We start from the raw sequence: 26646 nt of genomic DNA, 5'->3' as shown, positions 1-26646 counted from the left end.
ATGCACAAATCAAATGCAAAAGAAAACAAACAAACAAACAAACAAACAACTAAAGACATGTATTCTCATCAAGCCATTTTCCACTTGATAAAATGGTCAAAGGATATGAACAATGTGACAATTTTCAGATTTAGAAATGGAAACAATTTCCAGTTATATGAAAAGATGCTCCAAATCACTATTCATCAGAGAAATTCAAATTCAGACAACTCTGAGATACCCCTACAGATCTGTTAGATAGGCTAAGATGACAGGAAATGATAATGATGTTGGAGGGGATGTGAGAAAACTGGGACACTGATACATTGTTGGTGAAACTGTGACCAGATCCAACCATTCTGGGGAGCAATTTGGAACTATGCTCAAAAAGTTATCCAACTGTGAATACACTTTGATCCAGCAGTGTTACTACTGGGCTTATGTCCCAAAGAGATCTTAAAGGGAAAGGGACTTACATGTACAAAAATATTTGTGTCAGCCATTTTTCTAGTGGCTAGAAACTGTAAACTTAGATGAATTGATGTTAAGTGAAATGAGCAGAACCGGAAGATCATTATACATAGCAACAACAAAATTATATGATAATTAATTCTGATGGATTTGGCTCTCTTCAAGAATGAGATGATTCAAACTAGTTCCAATTATTTAATAATGAAGAGACTCAGCTATACTCAGAGAGAGAACTATGGGAAATGAGTGTGGATCACCACATAGCATTTCCACCCTTTCTATTATGGTTTGCTTGCATTTTTGTTTTTCCTTTTCTGGTTTTTTTTTTTTCTCTTTTTAGATCTGATTTTCCTTGTGCAGAAAGATAACTGTATAAATATGTATACATATGTTGGATTTAGCATATACTTTAACATTATATATATATTTAATATGTATGGACTACCTTCCACCTATGGGAGGGAGTGGGGGGAAGGAGAGGAAAAGTTGGAACAGAAGGTTTTGCAAAATTACCCATGCATATGTTTTGTAAATAAAAAGCTACAATAAAAAAGGGGAAAAAAATAGTTTACAGACCTCTTAAAATCTAAAAAAAAAAAAACAAAATGAAACAAACAAACAAAAGAACCCAAGACATGTGTTCTCCAAGAAGAGTCCATGCAAGAGATTTTAACTCAAATGCAGAATGAAATTAGGTTGTATTGGGGTTGGCAGTGGAATAGCATGGTGTTTGCAGTATTTACCTATAGCTCTGGAGACTCCCCAGTCTCAGAATCCAGCATGCAGAGCAGCCAGCCCAGCCCTAAGTCAGTAGATCATCTTTGGCACCAAGAGATCTTTAACACCACTCCAACTGCTGATGCTGTTTCTCTAAATCATGTGGCTTTGGTGAATAAAATTTGGAGTTTTAGACCTCAATGGGTAAAATGGAAAGAGGACTCCATTCACCTCTTGTTTTGTTGAGGTTGGTCAGTGGCTGCAGGATTCCTCTTGTGACAGCAAATGTCTTGTCAAACACTGGTCTGAGCTATTTGAGAAGCCTAGGAATCCGGTGAGCATATAGTGGTTCATATGCTTGGAGCCAAAACATTTCAGAAAGAAAATCATCTCCATCACTAAACTTCAACAAGAGCAGAATGCACAGCTGTGTACTCAGAAGTTTCAGAGGATGCCTGGCAGTATGTCATTGGTGATTGGATTTCTGGGACCTCAACATCAAGATGGCACCTCCAGTCTTCATTGCACAGCCTGAAACTGAAGAACTGTTCAACTTTGTATTTCATGAGGAATCTCAGAGGTGCCAAGAACCCAGAGTAAAAGGCACTGAAAGTCATCAGCCTCATTCTGGCTCACTCATCTTGGACATCTGCGGTTGTTCAGGGGCTATTGCCCTCAGCTACCTGAACAGACTAATGCAGCTCCATGTGGCTGCAGTGGACAAGGGGAAGAGATCTTACAGCTCATCAGAGATGAAGCTCCATTTTTACTATGATATCACCACTGACGTGAACAGCAAGCAGTTGATTCCAATAGGCCTTGTGGTCAGCAATCTCTTTACATCTTCCATTGTGACATGGAGCAGCTGGCCCCCAAGATCTTCAGCTATGATTATATCAACAATTTGGATGAAGAAGAAGAAGGAGGAAAGATCTTTTGCTAGGCACCATGCTGCTAAAAGACTCAGGAAGCATCTTCCTAGATGGCTCTTGGCATTCAGAGCTACTTGGGAATTTGTTAAAGCCAGCCTGACCTGGATCTCTCCATCTCAGCTACTTGTGTGACAAATCCAGTTTCTACATATTCACCAGAGGTACTGGCAGGAGAGGTACTCAGAACCTCTGGCTCATGGGAGCCAGCAAATCTACCTTTCTAGAACACAGTAACACAGCAAGAGGCAAGATTGTCCTCCTAGGATTGGAGGCCCAGACTTCAGGATTGTGAAGCACTCCAGAATGGAAGATTGGGGGGGCGGGGGCAGAGCCAAGATGCCAGAGAAGAAACACACGACTCTGTGAACGTCCTTACTCCCTCACAACCAATTAAATAAATCAGCCTCAGAAATAGCGCTGGACTGATAGATACCACAAGGACTGGAAGCACAACTTACCAGCTGAAGAGAATCTGGAGTTTCAACAGAAAAGGTCAGTTCCCAGGGAAGGAAGAAGAGAGGCCAGCACAGACGGCTGGGTGCTAGCACACTGCGCAGATAGCGCTGGGAGGGGCTCTGGGATTAGAGAAGCCACTGAGATAAAGGAATCTGGCACAGGCTGTTAGCTCTTCTCTGCTTATAATATAGCAGTTCAGAAGAGAAATCTAAACTACTTTAAAAATTCAGATAGATTAGATCTTCCCGGACCCTGGGGGTGACTCAGCAGATCTCGGCACTGGGGGGTGTGGCCCCTAGCTCCCACCTGAGAATAGTTAAGAGATTGACAAGTGGGAGGATATGGCCCAAGGCAACACACACTGCCTAGCTCAGCTGGAGGGTGTGGAACTCAGCTCCGGAAGTCCCAGAGAAGCGGAACCTTTGAACTAGGGACAGTGGTTTCTGGCAGACACTTCCAGTTTGAGCGCTTTTCACGTCACCTGCTACAGACATCCACGCCCCACCGGGATGCATAGGCTGAAACAAATTGGGAAGAGTCAACTCACTTCCAGTTGATCAATGATTGACAGAGGTAGCTACACCCAGAGAAGAAACACTGGGAAGTGAATGTAAATTGTTAGCACTAATATCTGTCTGCCCAGGTTACATGTACCTTCGGAATCTAATGCTTATTGTGCAACAAGAAAATGGTATTTACACACATGTACTGTATCTAGGTTATATTGTAACACATGTAAAATGTATGGGATTGCCTGTCATCGGGGGGAGGGAGTGGAGGGAGGGGGGGGATAATTTGGAAAAATGAATACAAGGGATAATATTATAAAAAAATATATAATAATAAAAAAAAATTTAAAAAAATAAAAAAAAAAGAATGGAGGATTGGGAGTAAGAGATGTGATTTTTTTTTTTTTTTTGACAAACCCAAAGACCCCAACTTTTGGGATAAGAATTCACTATTTGTCAAAAACTGCTGGGAAAGTTGGAAATTAATATGGCAGAAACTAGGCATGTACCCACACTTAACACCATACACCAAGATAAGATCAAAATGGGTTCATGATTAGAAGAACATAGTTTTCTTCTCAGACTTGTGGAGGAGGGAGGAATTTATGACCAAAAAAGAACGAGAGATAATTATTGATCACAAAATACAATTTTGATTATATCAAGTTAAAAACCTTTTATACAAACAAAACTAATGCACATAAGATTAGAAGGGAAGCAATAAACTGGAAAAACATTTTTACACTTAAAGGTTCTGATCAGGGCCTTATTTCCAAAATATCTAAAGAATTGACTCTAATTTATAAGAAATCAAGCCATTCTGCACTTGACAAATGGTCAAAGGATATGAACAGACAATTTTCACATGAAGAAATTGAAACTATTTCTACTCATAGGAGAAGGTGTTTAAGATCATTATTGATGAGAGAAATGTAAATTAAGACAACTCTGAGATACCACTATAGACCTGTCAGCTTGGCTAAGATGATAGGAAAAGATAATGAGGAATGTTGGAGAGCATGTGGGAAACTACATTGTTGGTGGAGTTGTAAACAGCTCTAACCATTCTGGAGAACAATTTGGTACTTGCTCAAAAAGTCATCAAACTTTGCATACCCCTTGTTCCAATAGTGTTAACTAGTGGGCTTATATTTCAAAGAACTATTAAAGTGAAAGGGACCTGTATATGCAAAAATATTTGTGGCAGCCCTTTTCATAGTGGCTAGAAACTGGAAACTGAATGGATGCCCATTAGCTGGAGAATGGCTGAGTAAATTATAGTATATATGAATGTTATGAAATATTATTGTTCTATAAGAAATGACCAGCAGGATGAATACAGAGAGACTTGCAGAGACTTACATGAACTGATGCTAAGTGAAATGAACAGAACCAGGAGATCATTACACACTTCAACATAATACTATCTAAGGATCCATTCTGACAGAAGTGGCAATCTTTGGCAACAAGAGGAACCGATTCAATTCCAATTGATCAGTAATGAACACCCAGCAAAAGAACACTGTTAAAAGAGTGTAAAAAACTGCCTGCATTTTTGTTTTTCTTCCCAACTTATTTTTACCTTTTTAAATCAGATTTTTCTTGTGCAACAAGAGAACTATATAAATATGTATACATATATTGTATTTAACATATATTTTAATTCGTTCAACCTGTATGAGACTGCCTGCCATCTAGGGGGAGGGAAGGAAGGAAAAAGTTGGAACACAAGTGATTGCAAGGGTCAATGTTGAAAAATTAACCATTCATATGTTCTGTCAATAAAAAGCTATAATAATAATAATAATAAAAGATGTCCCAAACAAAGGTGTCTTTTAAATTAATTGTATCACATGGGGTCCTGGTAGATTCCCATGTAAATTCTGCTATTCTTGATCCAAAACAAAGTCAGATATCAAAACTAGACCTTGCACATACCTTCCAGCAAGAACAAGATGAGTGGCTTCTTTTAAAGGAGAAAACCAACATGTAAGATTGGCATACTTTCTGAAAAGCTTTCTTAGACACTAATTTTAGAAAACACATAGAATCAACTTAGATTACTATAAGCAAAAGAACTTGAATGGACATATCAAAGGCAAAAGGAAAAACTGAAGAGATCTAGTCTCAAAGAGTCTGTGCAAGAGATCTTTAACCCAAAGATAGAGTGAAATTACTTTCAGTCTATAGAGTGAAATTACTTTGCTTTGATAATAGCTGGAAGATGGCCAAAGCAAAGGTACCTTTAATGTAATAGTATCAAATGGTTTCCTCGTACACTTTAGGGATCTCTCCATGAACTTTTGTGCTGAAACTGAAAACAAGATCTTATGATAGAAGAGAGAATTGAAAAGTCAATCAATAAATGTAGCCATTTAAGAGAACAAATGTATAAATATGAAAATGAGAATGCAGAAAGAGCTGTAGGCCTTTAAATAATATCATCTGACAAGCATTTTACATTTTAAAATGAATTTCAAATTTATTTTCCTCAAAATGGAAATTTGAATTTTCAGCATGTTGAAGATATTTTCAATATAAAAATCCTGACATGCAAGAGGAATGATAAAACTGATAAAAATCAGATTTATCAATATGACTAGTTTTAATTCAAACTATTGTGAACTAACTTTAGAAATATCAATCATATTTTTATTGAAATGGCAAAGATAAGCAACTACTATCCTTTAAAGCATAAAACAGTAACATTGTTCAAAGAGACTGTGATTATGCATTAAGCATTATTTTGCATGGTAATAGAGCCATGTAAAAAAAAATGTGCCTTTGATTTCCAACTCCACATTTGTCAGTACTTTTTCTATTTTTACTAATAACTTTTTGCATAATGTCCAGAATTGTAGTTTCTGGGATCAGTGCCTTTCATTTGTTAAAGGTAGATAGTTAAAGGTAGTCTAATTAGCATTTCTTATTACCAGATAATGAGTGTAAAAACTACCAAGTATTGTACTGTGCAACAATTTTAGATAAAAATTTAGATTTTATTTTTATATAATCATGTAGTTGAATCTATCCATTTCACAGTAGAATTTAGTTTGTAACAATTCAATTAATTTTGCCAATTTTCTTTACACAATTTTACATTGGCTTCTTTTAGCTTGTTTCATTAAATAGTCACTAAGACTCTCCCTAATTATCTATGATAACCATGGATATGTTCATGCAATTAAGTGGCATATAATAATATATCAATTAATTTTGAAAGTATGTCATAGGCTAATATTGATTTACAAAATCAGTACTACACATTCCATGTATATATTTCTATGTATCATGGATACAAAAAGAAAGCTTGAACAAGAATTTTCTGATTCTCAAAAAAAAAAAAAAAAAATCTTTTTACTGAAGTTTCACAATTTTATGTCACAGTATCAAAAGGAAAGAATAAACTAAATCAAACCAAAAGTATATACGCAAAAACACAGTAATTGGTCACCAATTTAATGGAAACTGTTTTCACTATAACATTCTTTTTACCAATATTAGATTTCCTGATAATTGTTTCTATCATTTGAACTAACAATGGGATAATTGTTTTCACTCTGTACATGGTTGATAATTTTGTTTACCTATCCTCACAAAAGGAATAAGATTTTTTTCTAAATAATAATAATAAATTCTCACCCTCCCTCTCTCTCTCTCTCTCTCTCTCTCTCTCTCTCTCTCTCTCTCTCTCTCTCTCTCTCTCTCTCTCTCTCTGTCTCTGTCACACACACACACACACACACACACACACACTCACACACAAACAGGCTGCTTGGTGTGAATATAGATAGAACTTTCTATCTACAATTAGAAACGTGGTTTCAAATGTGGCCTTGGATAACATCAGACTTATCCTGGGGAAGTCGACTTTTTCAGCTTCTTCAACTGTAAAATAAGGATAGTAGCACCTTCCTCCCAGATTTGTTGTGAGAATCAAATGAGATAATGGTAAAGATCTTAGCACAGTGCCTAGCACATAATAAGCACTTAATGCTTGTTTCTCTACTCCAGAAATATAAAAGCCAATAGTGTTAGTTATTTGTAAAAGTTATCATTGTCTTACATTTTGATAAGCACCTCCTAATGTTCAAAAGCAACTAGTTCTCTTACCTCCTTAAATTCAGCATGATGGTTTTCACTAAGAAATGATTTATTACTAGTTCTGGTCCTCATTTTCTTTCATGTTAGTATCCTTGGGAAGTAGCTTTAGTTTTCAGAAATGAATATTGGATTGAAATACACTTTGTTTCCCACATAATTTCCCTATCATTCATTCTCTATTTCCCTCCAATTCTTTTTGGACCATATTGATTAAAATGTTAACTTTTTAAAAGGCCTTTGGCTTCAGGATGCAGCAGTCTAATAATAAGGTGTAAACTGAACCTTAGAAGGAAAAGAAAGGAAGTGTTAAATTATAGCCCATTTTGGTCCATATAAATTTGCTTAATTAATTGGCATTCAGAGTTAATTTCTTTCCCTGATCAGGCAAATAACTAGACTTTTATTATCAGAATTGGATGAAAATACTGTTTCAACATGTAGCCCATCACTTAGTGAATGTCAGTTCTGTAAATTGTACTATGATAGACTCTGATTAGATTACAAAGAATATGTTATGTGTAAGCCAAACTCTCTGTTCTTGAAAAATTTGCTGTCTCACTGAGAAGCCAATGCCAAATAGTTAATGTTGATTTATAACATAAATTAGCATATAAACAAGCACCAAAAGAATTGATATATAAGTAAGTAATAAAAAATATTTATGAGAAAGAGAGGGGTAGAGGGACACGGAAAAAGGAGAGAGAAATGAGGGAGAGGGAGAAAGAAAGGAGAGAGAGAGAGAGAGAGAGAGAGAGAGAGAGAGAGAGAGAGAGAGAGAGAGAAAAGGAGAGAGAGATACAGACATAGAGACAGAGACAGACTGATAAGACAGAGTCAGAGAAGTGTGAAGGAAGAATAAATGGATGGATGAACAGAGGGAGGGAGGGAGGTCTGGATTAGTTTACATGGCACTTAATCCAGTCTTCTTCCCAACAACAACAACAACAACAAATATGAATTAGCAGCAGTATTAGAAGACTAAGTGCCAAGTAGTTAAATATAGTAACATGTATTTTAGACAATTGCATAAATCTAAATTGTCAAATGCATAAATTGATAGATTATTTTTTCCTAAAGTTACATTACTTTCAAACATGTTTTAAAATCCCTCAGAGTGGGAGTTTCTTTATGAGCTTTATAATCAACAAATTAATCTTGATTATTTTACATGAGACATCTTTGGTGTGGTATATTGGTTTTGAATTAAGAAAATTTAAGTTCAGTTCATCCTCTGTGATTTACTAGCTAGAAGATCCCAAGAAATTTTAAAGCTATTTGCCTCAGATAACTTTTTAGGATTTAGATTTATAGATGGCTATGATCTCCAGTGATGAAGTATTCTATGCTATTAAATTTATACATTTTTTACATGTCTATTATATGGCGTATATATCCCTGTAAAATTAAAGGGGATTAATATAGTGATATTTGGAATATAAAAAGACATAGCTTTATCTATGAAATTGGCTACTACCTGACAAAGTAAATGAAAAAATTAGGTAAATTTTATTTATGTATAGGCATTACTAATGTAGACTCGAGGATAAGACTGTGCTTTAAACAGTCACAGCTGGTCTATCAATGAGTTAAAAGATTATATATAAAAGTAAAAGCTAAAGCATTTGTCCAATTTAGTGCCATAACTAGTTGTAGAGAAAATCAAAATGAAAAACTACCAAAATGTATTCAGAATATAATATAATGCAACAATTTATTTTAATGGTTTATTATTTTATAATTTAAGTTTTCCAATGGAAAAGAGGAATAATCTGCTTAAGTGTGACCTTATTTTCAGATGAATGAATAAATTGTACTCAACACTGGGAATATAAATGTCAAAAGCAAAGTGTCTGAGGAACACTTAAGTTCTGAGTATTACAGGGATGATAAATGGAGCTGTGGGAAAGTAGTTTGAATGATTTGCTCCCAGAAGAACTGGTTTTCATATTTATGGAAATCATCAGCAGAATTTGAAAGAATGTCATACAAATTACTGCTAGAAAACCCATGCCAAATTATTTGATCCCCTCAAGAATTAGGGTAGAAGCAGTATAATCCAATGTATAGACATCCTGCCTCCAAATTGTGAAAATCTGGTTCATATTTTATGTCTGACATATTACTTGTGTATCCCACACAGTTCTCTAAAACTATACATTGAAGAGTTGGCACTGATAGACACTGCTAGAAGGAGATTCCTCATCAAGAGTTCTCTATTCCAATAAAATGTTAGTCTTACTACACACCCCATACCGTCAAGAAAGTACACCTTCAAAACACATCTTGACTTACTGTGCTTTATCAGGTTGTTTTGTTTGTTTGTTTGTTTAAGAATTGTGTTTTTGAATATCCAGTTGCTAGTGTAGCATATAATTAAAAATTAAGAAAGTATTTCTAAAGAATTCTCAAAAGACAGGTTTTCTGTAAAATGGAAAATTGACTAGCTTTTTGATCCAGAACCAATCATGAGAGAATCAAGTTTAGTAGTGAGAGTGAACTTGGAATCTGGAAAACTTGCATCCAAATACTGTTTCTGCCATGTAATGACTGTGTGGCCCTGGAGAAGTCACTGAACCTTTCAGTGTTGACATGAAACTTTGTAAGACTTGAAATTGCAGATTTGAATAGAGAGCCAGTGTCTTCCTACACCAAGGAAATCATGGCTTGAAATTACTGGTTTTAGATGATGACTATGCATGTATGAGATGAAGAAAGGAGTGATTATGTGCAGATATAAATTTCTTAGAAGGAAGTGCTCCTTTTCCTGATTTTTTTTGTATCCCAGATCTTTGATCTATTTAACTATTTAAATGCTAAGTACAAATTCATTTTATAGATTAACACTTGATAATTATAGTACATAGGATTCTAAATAAACAAAAAAATTTGCTAGATTATTGCTGAAAATCAAAGCTTCTTAAATACATCTTTGAAGTAAAATGGTATATTAGCATCTGAACCTTAAACTATCTTTTGTTCACAATTGTACAAAATTTGACAGTCTCCAGTTAAGTATACTATTTCTACAAATAAGTTGTTTCTATAAGGTTTCTAGTTCTCCATCCTCATTTATTTCCTTATTCATTACTTCACCATTCATCCAAAAAGTATTATTAGACATCTGTTGAATTTGTCATATAATGCTTTTTGCCCATAAGAAGTCTGAAGGTAATTACAATCTAGTAAAAGTGGTAATGCAGGGCCCAAATAAATGTTGTACAAATAAGAGTGTGGTAATTGATTAGGGAATGATTCAAAGAAAATATGATCAGACCCTGCAGGAGGAAAATATCTCTTCTGACTTTGTGGGATCAGCAAAATTCCGTTCAGGAGATGACACTTGAGCTAGCTAAAAAATTTCTTGGTCTGGCATTGAAGGCCCTTTGAAATGTGACAATATGTTGCCTTTCCCCACTTATAGAACCTACTCTATAGTCAAACTGGATTGTTTCCTACTCTGCCCTATGCCTGTAATGTTCACCCATGCCCTCTGTACTCCACCTCATCGAAGTGCAGTTTCTCTATCCAGACTATTCTTATTTCTGTGACTGCTGATGAATGAATTTCACCCTCAGACTTCATATCCAACTTTCTGTCACATTTCCTTATCTTTATCTTTCTTTTGAAATGGTGATGGATGTACCGGAGTTTGCACACCAGTTGTCATGGGAAAATATAAAAATTTCTCATGCTCAGAAGGCAAAACATTATTTCTAATGCTTAGTTACACCATTCTTATTGCTCTCAGGGTCTCAGTAAAGAAATTTGTGATGGGTCAAGGTAGCAGTTTCTAATTCAAAATATAAGGCCTAAGGTACCCTTGAAGAATTCACAATGGGCATTCTCTTTGCCAAAAGTTACCCATGTTTTTGAGAAGAGGTTACATCCAAATGCTAAGTATAGATTCAGGAAAACAGTAGAAAGAATATGATAGTTAGCAAGTAAAAGTGTTTTAACAATTAACAATTGAAAAGACAAGTTTCCCAGGGGAACTCCCAATTAATCAAAAGAAAAGGAATACATATTTGAGTTACAGGCTACATCCATAGAGGAGTATAACAGACCAACCTGCAAAGAGGTTAGCAAGGGAATGGGGATTGCACTATTAATTGGCAGTGCAGATTCCTGTAATTTTTCCCAATAAAAAGAGGTAAAATGGCCCAAGAAAATCAAAGTTCCCAGATTGGAGTAAAAGTTTCTCACGTCTTTTCCCTGGTGGAGACAGTCCTTCTCTGAGGTAACAGAATTTCTTGTAATGTCAATTAATATGGTGGTGTTTATGTGAGTGAGGTTATCTCAATGTATGTGCAGATTTATTACATATACATTACCTAACTACTTTTTTCAGGTATCTGATCCAAATGCTTATTGTATTGGCAATTTATCAATTTTGTGTGATGTCATTAAAAAGGTGCCAACAGCCTAAGGTGGAAAGGCAGAAGGCAGTGAAAAAGAAGGCAGCAGGATTGAAAGGCAGCAGAGATTTCACAAGACAGAAGTGGCATGAAGAGAAGAAGTTAAGGACAGAAAGAATTGTCACTGAGTAGAATTAGTGTCTCAAGTTACAGACAGTGAGTCATAGGGCAATGAATCAGAAAGCACCTGTATAGAAGCACTAATCTGAAAACTGAGAGCAACCAGCTGCTAATAGAGTCTTGACTTAGAATTCCATCTACTCTTAAGGAAGTTTAGTTAGGAGACCTGCCTTCTGCGATATTAGTGCTATTTGATAATGAAAAGACTATGTCTTTTTGTAAATTCTTAGGATGTTATGAAATGAACTTGAAGAAGGAAAAGACAATTTTTCCTGAGACAAACAAAGACCAGCTGGCTAACCTGAAAGGGATTTAGCATTCTAAAAGGGATTGAGCATTCTAAGAGTTAACTATAACTAGGAAAAAAAAAAACACCTTGAAGCAAAAGGGAGGGAGGGAGAAGATAGCCTGAGGGTCAGCATGGTAGGCTAAAAAGGGATTTTCAAAAAGATTTACACCTTGAAGACTTTCTTTAAAGGGTAGTTTGAGGGGGGGGGAGGAGAGAAAAGGGGGAGAAACAATTCCAATTTAAATTTCTGATTGGTTTTCAAATGCCTGGGGGGGCGGGTTCAGGGAGGAGGACTGGAAGGGTGAGTTGATCCTAGCATTGACCTTCCCTGCTTGCCTCAGGAAATATTACAATCTTTTCTCCAGGCTTTCTCTGTTACCTCACCTACTTACCCAGGAATTTATCACTTGGAGAAGTTACATTGCCTAAAAATTCTGGGCTTCAGTGTCTTTGTGTATAGATTTATATATTAAAAACTTTGTAGAGTTTATATCAGATAGAATGTGTATACACACATTTTGTTAAAAATAACTTCTCAATTATTTGAAAGCATTGTCAGATGGAAGAAATATTAGACTTGTTTTATTCATGAATGGAAGGTATAAAGATGCAAATTTAACTTTCATGTAAAGAAAAACTTCGAGGGCAGAGCTAAAATTGCATGGAGCAGATAATATTGCTATGACTTCTGACTTTCTCTCAGACAAACAGTAGATTAAGTCTCTCAACTGGTTTTTGGAGTCAAAGAACACATAAATATTGGGAGTACAACATATTTCCAGAAGAAGATATCTTGGAAGAACTTCAAAACAAGTCTGTTTCAAAAGGGCAGGAATTAGGGTTAGCTCAGAGCACAGCACAGGGAGATCTGGGCAATGAGCTGAATGGAGAGTCAGAGAGTTACAGCTTCCATGCACCTGGGAGTCTTCTGTAAGTCTCTTAGGCTACTCTGTCCTGGTTGCAAGCAAGTTTCCTACAAAAGTCAAATTGTAAGCCACTGAGGCCCAGAAGAATGCAGGATCTATCCGAGATTACCCACCACTGGAAATCAATTGGAAAAACTGTCCCAAGGTAAACTAAAGCAGCTGTCATTCTTATTCATGAAGAACAGACCTCAACCCTTAAAAAAATGATAAACAAAAAAAGAAAAACAATTCTCACCATAGACATCTTTTATGGAGAGAGAGAGAAGAACAGACCTCAAATCCTGAGGTTCCTAAAGGCAAATCAAGTCCAGATAATGCCTGGAAAGGAGATATGAGCTTGTCCCCATTTCAAAAGGCTGTCTTGGAACATTGCATAAAGGATCTTAAAAGAGACAAGAAAAATGGGGAAAGGAAATAAGATCATTGCAAGAAGGGATGGGAAAAGAATATAACATCCTACAAAATAGATTAGATGAAATAGAAAAAAAAGCATATAATGCCTTACAAAGTAGATGTGAAAAAAGATACAATTCATTGAAAAAGAAAATTTGCAAAATGGAAAAAAAAAATGCAAGGAATAAAACAACTCATTTAAAAATTCAATTGGCCAAATACAAAAGGGCATAAAAAAGATAAATGAAGAAAACAAATACACTAGAAATTAGAATTGAACAAATGGAAGTGAATGACACAATAAGACTTCAAGAATCAAGCAGAAAGAAAAAAAGGAAAAAAATAAAAGAAAAAATGAAATATCTCCTAAGAAAAACAAGTGACCTGGGAAATACATCTAGGAGAGACAATCTAAAGATTACTCTGAGAATCAGATGGTAAAATAATCATGGAAAGAATTCACTGATCACCTCCTGAAAGAGACTCCAAAATTAAATCTCCAAGAATATCATGGCTAAGTTTCAAAATTATCGCACCAAAGAAAAGATATTGCAAGCAGCCAGAAAGAAACAATTTAAATTCCAATGATCAACAATTTAGATTATCCAGGACCTAGCAGTTTCCAACTTAAAGAATCAACGGGCCTGGAATCTGATATTCCAAGAGGCAAAGTACCTTGGATTACAACCAAGAATAAGCTATATAGCTAAAATGAGCATTGTCTTTCAAGGAAAGAAAGTGGACATTCAATGATATAGGTGAATGTTACCTATTTCTGGTTCAAAGACATCAGAGAAGTTTTCCTTAATGATTTCCTGAAAGATGATGTCTAGGCTCTTTTTTTCATCATGATTTTCAAGAAGTCCAATAATCTTTAGATTATCTCTCCTAGAGCTATTTTTAACAGGTTCGTTGTTTTTCCAAGGAGGTATTTTACATTTTCTTCTATTTTTTTTTTTTTTTTTTTTTTTGGTTTGACTGATTTTTGTTGTCTCATCAAGTCATTCATTTCTATTCAGTTCTAATTTTTAGTGAATTATTTTCTTCAGTTACCTTTTTTAGTTTTTTAGGTAGGTATTTGGCAAATTGAATTTTTAAATGAGTTTTGTTCTATGGATTTTTTTTTTCCGTTTCACAAATTCTGTTTTTCAGGCGGTTATTTTCTTTTTCCATTTCACAAATTCTGTTTTTAAGGGGGTTGTTTTCTTTTTCTATTTCACAAATTCTGCTTTTCAGGGAATTATTTTTTCTATTTTGTCAAATCTATTTTATAAGGAGTTATGTGCTTTTTCCATTTTACTAAATCTATTTTGTAAGGAGTTTTCTTCAGATAATGTCTGTTTTCTTTTCCAAACCCTCTTGCAAAGTTCTCATTACCTTTTCCTAATTTTCTTCTGTCTTTTCCAAGAGAGCCTTGTGTGAAGGGAACCAATTTATATCATCCTTTTGAACTTCCTCTGGAGACAATCTGCTTTTAGTCTCCTCAGGGTTTGAAATCTTTTCTTCTCTTTCTCCATAAAAATCATGGTGACAATTTTTTGCTTTTTTGCTCATTTTTTTAAAAAGTTGAAGTCTGCTTTTAAGGCAAAGGGGAAATTGTCCAAGTTTCATCTACATGCAACAGTGGCTGTGCTGGGTCAGTACTTACTATATCCGATGCTGGGTGAGTATGACTAAGTCTCATGAAATTCTGGCATTTAGGGGTTCACTATTTGACTTTTGAATTTGTGACTTATGTCGTCTAAAATAGTCTGCTGATTTACTGGCTTGCAACCAGCAAGGAGTAGCCAACACTGCTGTAGATTCTTCCTGGTAGATGTCTTGTGCTTGTCTCCTCTGGCTTTACCAAGTGGCTGCCTGCGCTCATTCTGCCTCCCTCCATGCCCAATTGAAACAGACCTTTTCTGGAGATTTTCAAAACTATCTTTTGCTGGAAATTTTTTACACTCCCAATATTCATAAGTTTTGTCACTCAAAAACCAGTCCACAGTCTGGATTTGCTGTTAGTTTGAGGGTCATGGGGAGAACTCAGAAAAAGACATGTCTCCTTTCCACCATCTTGACTCCACTCCCCACCTTTTTTTCATCTCTTTCTCACCTAAACTAGAATGTATGCTCATTAGCTCAGCTTCTTCTCTTCTCAATCTCAGCTTAAATTGCTCTCACCTAATATTATTCAGTGTAAATGCCCTCCAAAGTAACTAGTGATCTCTAACTTAGCAAATGAGGAAGCCTTATACCTTGCCCATATTCTCAATTTTTTTTACCTACTGTTATTTTAAGTGGAATTTTTCTTTCTACCTCTTGCTGCTGGAGTTTGTCAATAATATATAGAAATGCTAATGATTAGCTTGGGCTTATTTTGCATTCTGCAACTTTGCTAAATCTTTTGTTTCAAGTAGGTTCAATTTGATTTTTTAGGATTCCCTATATCATTATGTCATTTGCAAAGAGTGATAGTTTAATCTCTTCATTGCCTTATCTCTTTTCACTTCTTTTCCTTATTGCTAAAACCAATATTTCTAATAAATATCGAGTAATAGTGGTGATATGGAGCATTCTTGTTCCACCACTGATTTTACTGGGGAATGCATCTAGCTTTTCTTCATTACCAATAATGCTTCTTATTGGTTTTAGATAGGTACTGCTTATATTTTAGGAAAAACTGCCTTTATTCCTATGTTTTCTAGTGTTTTTAATAGAAATAGCTGCTAAATTTTGTCAGAAGCTTTTAACACATCAACTGAGATCATATGACATTTGTTGGGTTTTTTCCCACTATTTGCCTTATATCTTCTATCACCTCCTGACCTTCTCTTATCCCTTTCTCCTAATGTTTCTCCCCTCTATCCAGCCTCTATTTTTCTGTCTTCTTTCTCCTTCTACTTCTTTATAGGGTAAGAGCAATGCTCAACTGCATGATTAAGTTATTCCCTCTTTGACCCCAAACTGATGAGATTCACCATCAGAAAATGCTCATTCCCTTTCCTTGTTTCCCTGAATAGTTAGAGGTGTTTTCTGCCTCTTCCTTTGATCTAGTTTGTCCCATTATAGCTCCTTTTTCCTCTTCTGTTAGTTGGCCTGGTCCCACCTGGTAATGTATTTTACATCAGAATCCATTCACATCAGAGTCCATTCACAAACATACCCTTAGGCCATGTGATGCTCCAACTCTGCCCCCAAAATAGATACAATTCTCAAGAGTTAAAGATATCCCTTTCCCATCTAGGGATGTAAACAGTTTATCCTTTAAATAATAAATATTATTCCCCTATTTACCTTTCTAGGGTCCTCTTGAATTCTATGTTTGAAGATTAAAATCTCTGTGTAGGTCTAGTTTTTTCAACAGAAATGATTTAAAGTCTCCTTATCTATTACTTCCCCTGAAAGAAGATACTCTTTCTCACTGGGTAGTTAATGCTTGGTAGTAACTCTAGGTCCTTTGCCTTCTCAAATATTATATTCCAGGCCTTCTGATCCTTTATTGTAGATGCTGCCAGATCCTGGATAATCCTGGTTGGTGCTACTTGATATTTGAATCACTTTTATCAGACAGCTTGCAGCATTTTTCCCTTGTGATTATACTTCTGGAGTCCTTAATGTTTTCCTTGTGGGATCTCTTTCCAAAAGTTATTGATGGATTCTTTCAATGACTATTTCTCCCTCTATTCTAAAATATTGGGGCAGTTTTCATGGAAGAATGCTATCTAGGTTCCTTTTTTGTTTTGCTCATGGTGTCCTAGTAGAACAATAGTTTTTAAATTTTCTCTTCTGGGGGGGCAGCTAGGTACCACAGTGGGTAGAGCACCAGCCTTGAATTCAGGAGGACCTGAGTTCAAATCTGGTCTCAGAAACTTAACACTTCCTAGCTGTGTGACCCTGGGCAAGTCACTTAACCCCAGCCTCAAAAAAAGAAAAAAAAAAATTTCTCTTCTGGACCTATTTTTCAGGTCAGCTGTTTTTCAAATGAGGTATTATTCATTTTCTTTCTTTCATTGTTTCATTCTTTTTTGTTTAGTTGAGTGATTCTTGAAGTCATTACCTTCCATTTGTCCCATTCTAGTTTTTAATGTGTGGTTTTCTAAGTTAGCTCTTGTATCTCTTTTTTTCCATTTGGTCAATTCTACTTTTCAGTTTTTTGTTTTCTTCAACTGTTTTTTTTTTTTTTTCCTTTTTTCTTTGCATTTGCCCAATTGTACTTTTTAAGGAATTGCCTTCTTTTTCTAAGATTTTGACTCTCGAGTTATTCAAATACTTCTTTTGTTTTCTCATTTTTTCTTCTGCCAATCCTATTTGTCTCTTAAAATTTTTATGATCAAGAATGAGAAGCCTCTTTGGGTTTAAGATCAATCTAGGATTTCCTCTGTGGACATTTTGTCTTCTTCTGAGTTGTTCCTTTGGTGTTCCCTGTTACCACAGTAGCTTTCTATGGTCAAACTTCTGTTATGTTTCTTTCTCCTTTTTTTTTTAATTTACTTTTTGTATTTTTTTCTTCTCTTTTTTTTTTTTTTTGTTTTGTTTTGTTTTGTTTTGTTTTGTTTTGTTTTGTTTTGTTTTTACTTATGAGGTTGGGCTTGGCAAGTAAAGGAGACTCTGTCCTAAACTTCCTGTGCAGCTTTAGGTATTGGGTTTGAGCACAGGGACTTCCTGTGTTTGCAGGGGGTAGCTTTGCCTGCCTCTTTGATGAAAATCCTGATTTCCCAGAATTTGTCTTCTGTGCCGGAAGTGGGGACTGCCCCATTGCTCTACTTCTCTGTGAGCCAGCCCTGAGAGTTTCAGTTGTTGATCTGCTGTGATGAAGATCCTCTCATTTCATTTCCCTGACTCCATCCGAGGTACTCAACACCTTTTTCATACCAGTGAAACTGATTGTTCCTGAAGTTTTTTTCTAATCTAACTTGACCTGGAGAATGGTTTCATTCAATTAGACTCTATTCACAGGCTTGGTTTTATGTGGTTTTCGAGGGAAACTGGTTGAACTGGAGCAGCTTTCAGTGCTTCACTCAAACATCTCAGCTCAGGACTCTGTCTTATTTTAAATTTGTATATTTGATCCATTAGAGTCTTAATTCTTTCTGCATTGAAACAAATAGTAACAAATATGTTGCATTGAAACAAATAGAAACAAATTCTTGAGAACTTCTATGGCTGAAAAATCATCAGCCTGATCCAAACATAACCCTTTTTAGCTTGCTGAAGTCTGCCAAAGATTAGACTCCAATGTCAGAGTCTCCAAGAACCCAAATACACCTCTATACTGCAATGGGGCAATCGAATAAGACTTCAATGGTCTCTTCTTGGATATAAACACGTCTTTGGTTTCTGCTTAATGTTGGTATTCTGTTAAAATTTTTTTTAATGTTCTTACCTTTAAACAACACTAAGTTGCCCAGTCAATAACATAATAACTCTTATTATTTGAGGGAGCCCAATTATCCTCTGTATCTCTGTTAAATGATTTAATGAGTTCCTCAAGAGCATCTGCAGCCATCTGTATTTATTCTTATAATATACAAAAATATTGTAAAATAATAAATTTAACATAAAATGTAAAATTAATTTAAAATAGTTAAAAATAATAATAATGACTAATATTTATGTAGCACTTTAAGCTTTTCATCACACTTTCTGTACATTATCTCATGGCATACTCACAACAATTTTATGACAAAAGCACTACTCACTTATTTTATAAAAGCACCAATAAGCTTTAAGAGATTGGCCTGAATCAAAAAGGTAGGGAAGAGCCCCAAAAGGATGCAAACTCAGATCTTCTTGACTATTCACCAAGGGACTTGACGCTGAATTATTTAGCAACTTTATAAAAATTATCACAAATAGTCACACTATCTCTTATAGCTAGTAAATAGTCTTCATGTAATTTATGGGGAGAAATGAAAGAAAAGCCAGAACCATTTGTTATCTGGCATTCACAATGAACACATATCACAGGAAGATTATATCTATAAACATTCATTTTCTGATTAAGTATTCCGATGCATCATAATGCAAAAAGAATTTTTTTTTGTTTAAAATTGCATTATTTTTTAAACCAATTTATATTTCTATATTTTTCACAGTACTTTATCATTTTTACTTAATGTATTCTTTGCAGGCCTAAAAAAAACAAATAATTCTTTATATAAATATATATATATATATATATATATATATATATATATATATATGCAAATAAGTAAAAAATATGCAATTTTTATCATTGGAACTTACATATATATATATATATATATGTATATATATATATATAATATGATTATTCATGATTTTAGTCAATCACATAAGATACAGAATATAACAGTAATTAATCTTAGCCATAATTTATAAACATTTATCTTTGATTCTTGAAAAGGTTTTAAAAGGAATTATTAGTCTTTATCTTTTTTTCTTATCTGCATTTTATACAGTTGCTGTGGTCATCTGCTTTCAGAAGTTTCAATTCCAGATTTATCAATCCACCTGAGGTGAAGAGGAGTAGGGTCCATAATTCAAGTAGGGTGGGATATGATTTGGGATTGATGAGTACAGGGAACTTCCGAAGAGGAAATAATGCAAATGGGCAACTGTTTTGTGTCATGTCATAGAGTTTCCTGCAGACAGTCAAGGATTTGGTGACTGTTTGGGGTCAGAAATCAATTATGAGACAATAGGGAAACTTGAACCCTATTCATCTTTATTCCCAGATTCTTGTCCATTAACTCCAAAGTACTTTTCTTCTCAGCTCCTTAGGATCTGTTAACAGTGACAGCTATTTTTTTTTCTTTACCTTTAATTTTTTGACAAGCAAGCCCCATTTTCTTTTCCTTCTCCTTAAACATGCTAACTTACTTTACTTATTTTTTCTTATCTTTAAAAATCTGTCTTCTGCTTCTTCTCTTTCAATTGAATTCTTCCTCCTCGTAACTTTTATTGTATCTTCATTGTGACCTCCTCCATTTCTTCAATTCCTTTTTCTGGGGCTCACTTTCTTTCCCTCTTTTTCTTGGAGTATTTCTCCTTCAGCTCAAGTCACATCAGTTTCTTAAGTGTAAAGGGCTGAAACTCTGAGTTGATGCACTGAGGTTGGACAACTGAACACTTAAGGCTAATTATCAATTGGATAATACTCTAATAGAATATGCTTGGGAAATGGCCCTTCCCAATATTCTGTGCTGGCCCAATCGTTTGGTGTATACAGAAAACTGTAGGAGGGTCTCGGGGGTGGAGTAAGACTAGCCAGCATCACTTCTGGGCAGGAGATGAAGAGGAGACATTGCAGAGATCCTGTGTCCATTCTCTTCACTTCTACCCCTAAAGACCAAGAATAAAGACCAAGGACTTTTGCTTATCCTGACTCTGGCTGATTCTAAGGTATCCAGGGTGCTAACACAGTCATCACACTTAAGAGTTCCTACATTTCTTTTTTATTAAGTTTCAAACTTTTGATTTCTAAATTAGCTTCACAAGTCATTATCTCCTTTAGTTTGATCTTTCTCCCTCTCCCCTTATCACACAATATCACAAAAGAGCTCTTCCTTTCTCCATTATGTGGAATAATAATTCTTTATAATAGTTCTTATTATTAAGCATAATCACATACATTTCCCCAGACTTTAAAAAGTCATATCACTAGAAGCATTTTGTTTAATAATATTTGATTTATCCCCTAAGCTGTTTCACTTTAAGGCCATCCTTTGTGGTTGTGACAAATATTTCATGTGAATTTGAGACACTAGAAACTGCTCTCCTACCTGCTACTTGTTTCCTTCATTTATCTAATGCTCCATCATCCTTTGGACAAAAGTAGGATGAAAGGTTCAAAATATCAGTCTTTTCTGTGGCATGTGATTCTTTTCACCTACCTCCTGACACACTCCTTCCTCCCTTCTTGTAGGTTATCTTTTTTTTTTTCTTTTTCAAAACTTGGTATCATTTCTAGCAATACTTCATTGTACTTGATCATTAAGAGTAGAAAAGCTTTTTTTTCTTTCCCCCCCACCCAGTCTTAATGCCTTCTTCTATATTAAGATTTATTCTTTTACTGGTCATTTTCCACAGATCACTGAGCTTACTGGAAATGAGTTACTCCTTAGTCACTCCTGTTGGTGGCCTTTACAGATAATTTTTTGTTTGTTTGTTTGTTTTGTTGTGTGTCTGAGGCCATATTTGAGCTCAAGTCCTCCTGACTTCAGGGCTGGTGCTCTATCTGCTACACCACCTAGCTGACTTTTTTACAGCTAATGCCTTTCCACATCTGTTCACCTTTCTAGAAGCTCCAGAGACATTATGTCCTTTTAACAGACTTGCTACCTTTTCCCAAGATGCATTGACCATTTTCCCAGATACCTCTAATTGGGAACTAGAGAATTCCTGCACAAGTCTCAATATGAGAAATAGCTTTCTACCACTGTTGTCCACAAGAATCAGCAGAAATCAGTGATCAAACACTTCTGCCCTATTGCTACTCTCCTTGTTGTTGAGAAATTTCCAAATTCTTTTCCTGTCTAGTTTTAAGATCCTGGTGCCACTGAATAATCCCTACTCCATGTTGATAACTCCTTTGTCTGAACACTTAAATAAATTTCCACAATTATAAAATGATACATATTTGCACTAAAAAAATGTGCCTTAGAAGTCTTTTTAGTAATGCATCTCATGTGGCTAATACATAGCAGGCCATATGGAAGAACATAGCTTGTTCAGTCTTCATTCACCTAATAATGATTTCTTAATGGTTATATTAAGGCATTGTGAATAGGGATAGGTCTTGAAGGAAAAATACAATGGATTCAAATTTTACCATTTTTACATAGAGGTGTTGTAAATCCAAGCAAGCCATTTAATCCCTCATAGATGGATAATAACACAGAACAGTTGGCATTCTGCTAAGTAAATAAACACAAACACATACACACTTGCCTTTGCACACTGACACACCTGTGCATATTTATGTATATATGTATGTATGTATGGTTATTTGTTATTTATGTTGTATATTAGGCATGTAGGCAAACATTTACAAATGCATATTTACCTATATGTGTGTATGTTTCTGAATGCATTTATTTGCATAATCTTTTCTTTGTAATTACTTTGTATACACAAAATACATATATGCATATACATGTATGCATACATGTACATGTATGTATACACATACACACACTAATTCTTAAGTAGACCTAATTCTGTACAAGATAATGAAGTAAAAGCATGGATTAATGTGATAGTGAAAATAGGTTAAATTGCATATATGTCTTTTGGGGATGGCATGAGATTTAATTTCCTCTTGGATAGAAAAAAATATTAGGAGAATGGGCCATGAGGATTAATTAAAATATTAATCTGCTATGAAACTTTCTTATAGATTCTTCTGAGGAACATTCTTTCACTATTGTAGAAAGTAGTAAAATAGAATTAAAACACCAACACCAATATATGAAATCCATGTGAAAAATATAATTTGTGAAGCTTTGCTACAATGTGTTTTTTGGACCTGAAAAGCACCCATGATATAAATTGAATTAGGCTATAGATAAAGTCAAGATTTTGTGGGTAGAAAGAGTTCTTCTAAAAGTATTTGATATATGTCAGTGATTTGTTTGCATTAACTTTTTTATTAGCAGGCTGCTTCACAATGACAGCGCATAATCTTTCTAGCAGATATCAAACAGAAAGAACAACCTGACATAACAGTGAATCTGGGATTTACATGTAGGTAGTTGAGAAAAGACTACATTTGTTTCATCTTTTTCAACATACTCCCCACAGATGGAGCATAGTACTGCTACATTCAGTATGATATGATATGACCAGTATGTTTTCTCTTTTCAAGCTTTCCTGGGAAGAGAAGCTAAAAAATAAATAAATAAATAAGAAATAAGTAAAAAACAAAATATGATATACCCCCAGTCCAGAGTGTATCCAATGCATATCTATTATTTCTACTACCTTTCCCCACATCAGCGAGCAATACAGCTTTGTAGATCTTCTCCAAGTCCTTGCTCTCTCAGGTATCCTTTGGTGGGGTATCGGGTTTGGACTCCAAAGTAACTAGTCCCCTTGATGAACGGGCCGAAGTGAAAAATCTTCTTCCTCCTGGAGGCAAGCTCAGGGTTGTTCTCTAGACCAAAGAGGAGTCGTCTCTTGGGCCTCTTAGCCTGCACAGAAGGGGAATTAAAAGGGGAAATGTCAGTAAGCCTAGGCCGAAGGTTTAGAGAGCTGTGAGCCCGCAGCAGTTATAACTGATTCAGCCCTAGAGCGGCCAGCAACCCAGGCAATGGCAGGAGGGGAAGTGAACTGCGCATGCGTTTGTCAGGTCCCTGGCTCATGTGGATGGGAGAAATGGTCAAGTCACGCCCTGGTAAGTGCACCAGGTGCGGGATCCGTTAGTTCACAGCTGGACGAGGCCAAACCTCCAGTTCTTGGGTTCGAATGTCGGGAGCTGCTGTTGCTTGCTTTGATGGGCACAGCACTTCCTCTGTGAGTCTCAGTGGTTTCTCCTGTAAAATGAAGACTTCTACTAGATAATCTCTCAAATATCCTCCAGCCCCTAACAGTTCTGTGAAGACCAAGGAGGCGCCCAGCCTGAAAAGGAGGATCCTTGGGCCCGGGTTAGACAAATGCAGTCTAGCTTCCTCTTCTGATTCTTCCTTCCCCGTTACTGCTGTCAAGAGTGTCTGGGAAGGTTTGTATGGGACAGAGAGCCTGTCCCATGGAGAGGAGAGCTGTTCTCAACCAGGCAGCCCTGGGTTCAAACCCATCCTATACAGCATTTAAATTCCCTTATTCATGCTGTTATTTGTGGAGGGGCAGAAGGAAGAAGGGGATTACAGTAGTTCAGGGGAGAAAAGATATGTCACTTTTAGTTGGAAGGTTTAAACATATCCTAAGACTATAGAGGGTATATAGAGGATAATGGTCCCATTCAACTCTGGGCTGATAAGCCCCAGTCCAGAGTATCCTGTTTTTTTTAAGCATGCTGCATTCTAGGAGGGCTTTTGAAGAATTCGGAGACAAGAGATATGGGTAAGAGAAGACTAAGGGAAGAAGATATGATGACGATTTTCAAATATCCTAGAGATACTTTGATTCAATGTATTAATTTATGTCCTACTGTTGCAGGCTTCCATTGGGAGTGATCATTACAATCTGCTTTGTTTTAAGGCTACATATAATGAATAGAATCTTGGAGTATTTTGTTTTACCGACTTGTGTTTAACCCCCAAATTGAAAGGAAATTTCTGCAAAGGGAAACAATACTGGTTATTATTATAGCTGATCTGGCTTTTTACCCCCTCTTGCTATCCCTTCCCTGCTGTCCCTCCCCTCCTCTTTATGTTTCATTCAAGATGTGAAATGTATCTTCTGCACCATCAACGCACTTTTATTTGTTTTTTCTGAAATCTGAAGTCCTCTTCACTGAATCTGCAAAAACTGACTATTGCATACCCATCCTGAAGAATCGCTGTTGCTGCTGCTTGTTGGTTTTCTCCTAGCTCTACTTCTCTTGCTCCTCATCTTCATCTCCTTGTTCCCTTCTCTTTCCCCTCTTTTTTCATTTTCTCCTTTTCCCTTCTGTTTCCCCCTCCCCTTTCCCTTTCGTTTTCTTTCCTTCCTCCCTTTTCTACTCCTAGTCCCCCTTTCCCTCTCCTCCCTGTCTTTTCCCTCTCCTCCTTTCCATGCAACCAAAACATCAGCTCATCTTGTAGGTCTTTTGTCTTAGTGGGGATTATTTGTGAAGCAGTTTGTAAATTCATTGGTCAATACATTGTTGGTTATACTGTATATGGCTCATTAATTCAAAGATAGATGCTCTCCATTATTTGGGTCATACCTGATGACTTCCTGTAGAACTTCAATACTGTCTCTAACTTGCATATGATGCTCTATAATGTTTTCTAATATTTAGCACCATGATCTAGTATTTTGAATACATTTGGACAATGGCTTGGCTAGTTCAAAGCTCTACTGAGAAAGTAACAGACTCCATTATTATATACATATTATACTGTGTATAAATTGTGGACAGAAAGTAATGAATTATATAATTATTTGAAAAATCATTTTTTTTAAATTGGGGAGAAGGCCAATGTATATGAAGACTAACTTCATATTAGTTAGTTAATACTTCAAATACAGAGGCAAATCATTAATTAAAATCATATGACTTACAGATCTTTGACTGAAACTAATATAAAATTTGTGGAAGTTGAAAATAGACTGGATGAAAATGGACAAAGAATTCATCTAACAGTTATTATTGTTGTTATAATTATTGTTATAATTAACTCCCACATACTTAGTATTTTATGATTCATATAGGACTTTACCTACATTAACTCTATTTTTACTGCAAATTTACAAGAAATAGCACTTTAAGTGCAGTTGTCTTTCTTTCATGGCGAGGGACAAAGCTATTAAATAATAGGGGCTATATTTGAACCCAGTTCTTCAAATGCCAAATTTAGTAAAGCTATTCTTTTGAAGTTTTTTCCTTGGTTTTCCTACATGTGGGACATATTAGTATTGGTGCCCTTTTCTTCAGCTGTTTTTGAGAAGATATAGATTTTGTCTGTATCAGATTGTGTCTATATAAGTTATATTTCCTCATTGCTTCTCAAGCCAGAACTTAGTTTGGTTACAATTAATGCAAATACTGAATCTTACAAATTGATTAACATACATGATTGAATTTACACTACATGGTGGAACTGGACTAGAACCAATGGCCGTGTTTTACCGAAGTATAACTACAAATTATGTCACTATGTGGGACAACTTCAGAGAAATCATTATTTATACTAATTAAGAGTTATCTGTATACCTACAGTACTGGCTGAAGTACAAATGGGGAGGTCCAACCTCTACCCTTTTCCCCAAATGTTCTTTTGTTTTATGGCTTCCCATCCTAAGGACTCTTCAAAAAACTTTATGGGAAAGTAGAGTAAGGGAATGGTGGAAAATTGATCTTTTTCCAAAGTCACTAGGTCATTGAGTCAAAATCTCAAGATGGATGAGCCCAGGTGATGATGTAAATTTCAGAATGTCATGGGGCCCTGGACGGTGGCTATGGTTGTTTACTGAAGTGGTCAGTTGTGGTGGTAGCAGCAGGCTGGAAAAAAGGAAGAGTTGGCATTTGAGAAAAAGTCACCACTGGAAATGATCTGTCTTGGAAACACACACACACACACACACACACACACACACACACACACACACAGTGTTTGAACCTTTATCATGAAGAATGTGAAATCATTAATTTGAACAATTGTCAAACTGAACTAATTATATGTGAAGACTTGCCTCCTGGAAGATAACTACAAGCTACAACTTGGC

General features: G+C 35.6%; 1 long non-coding RNA gene and 1 pseudogene across 3 annotated transcripts in view; one reads left to right on the top strand and one right to left on the bottom strand.

Moving 5' to 3' along the window:
- LOC141543027 (uncharacterized) overlaps positions 1-23651 on the bottom strand; it is a 48691-nt gene extending 25040 nt beyond the window's left edge. For all 3 annotated transcript variants that reach the window (XR_012482301.1, XR_012482302.1, XR_012482300.1), the window contains exon 1: positions 23260-23651. This is a non-coding gene — a long non-coding RNA (uncharacterized LOC141543027). The remainder of the gene's footprint in view (positions 1-23259) is intronic.
- LOC141542723 (MTRF1L release factor glutamine methyltransferase-like) lies at positions 1328-2333 on the top strand (annotated as a pseudogene).
- Positions 23652-26646: the final 2995 nt, after the last annotated feature.

The sequence above is a fragment of the Sminthopsis crassicaudata genome, chromosome 5 (genome assembly GCF_048593235.1).
Source record: "Sminthopsis crassicaudata isolate SCR6 chromosome 5, ASM4859323v1, whole genome shotgun sequence".
In the NCBI taxonomy this organism is placed as follows: Eukaryota; Metazoa; Chordata; class Mammalia; order Dasyuromorphia; family Dasyuridae; genus Sminthopsis; species Sminthopsis crassicaudata.
This window is presented reverse-complemented; position numbering and strand designations above follow the sequence as displayed.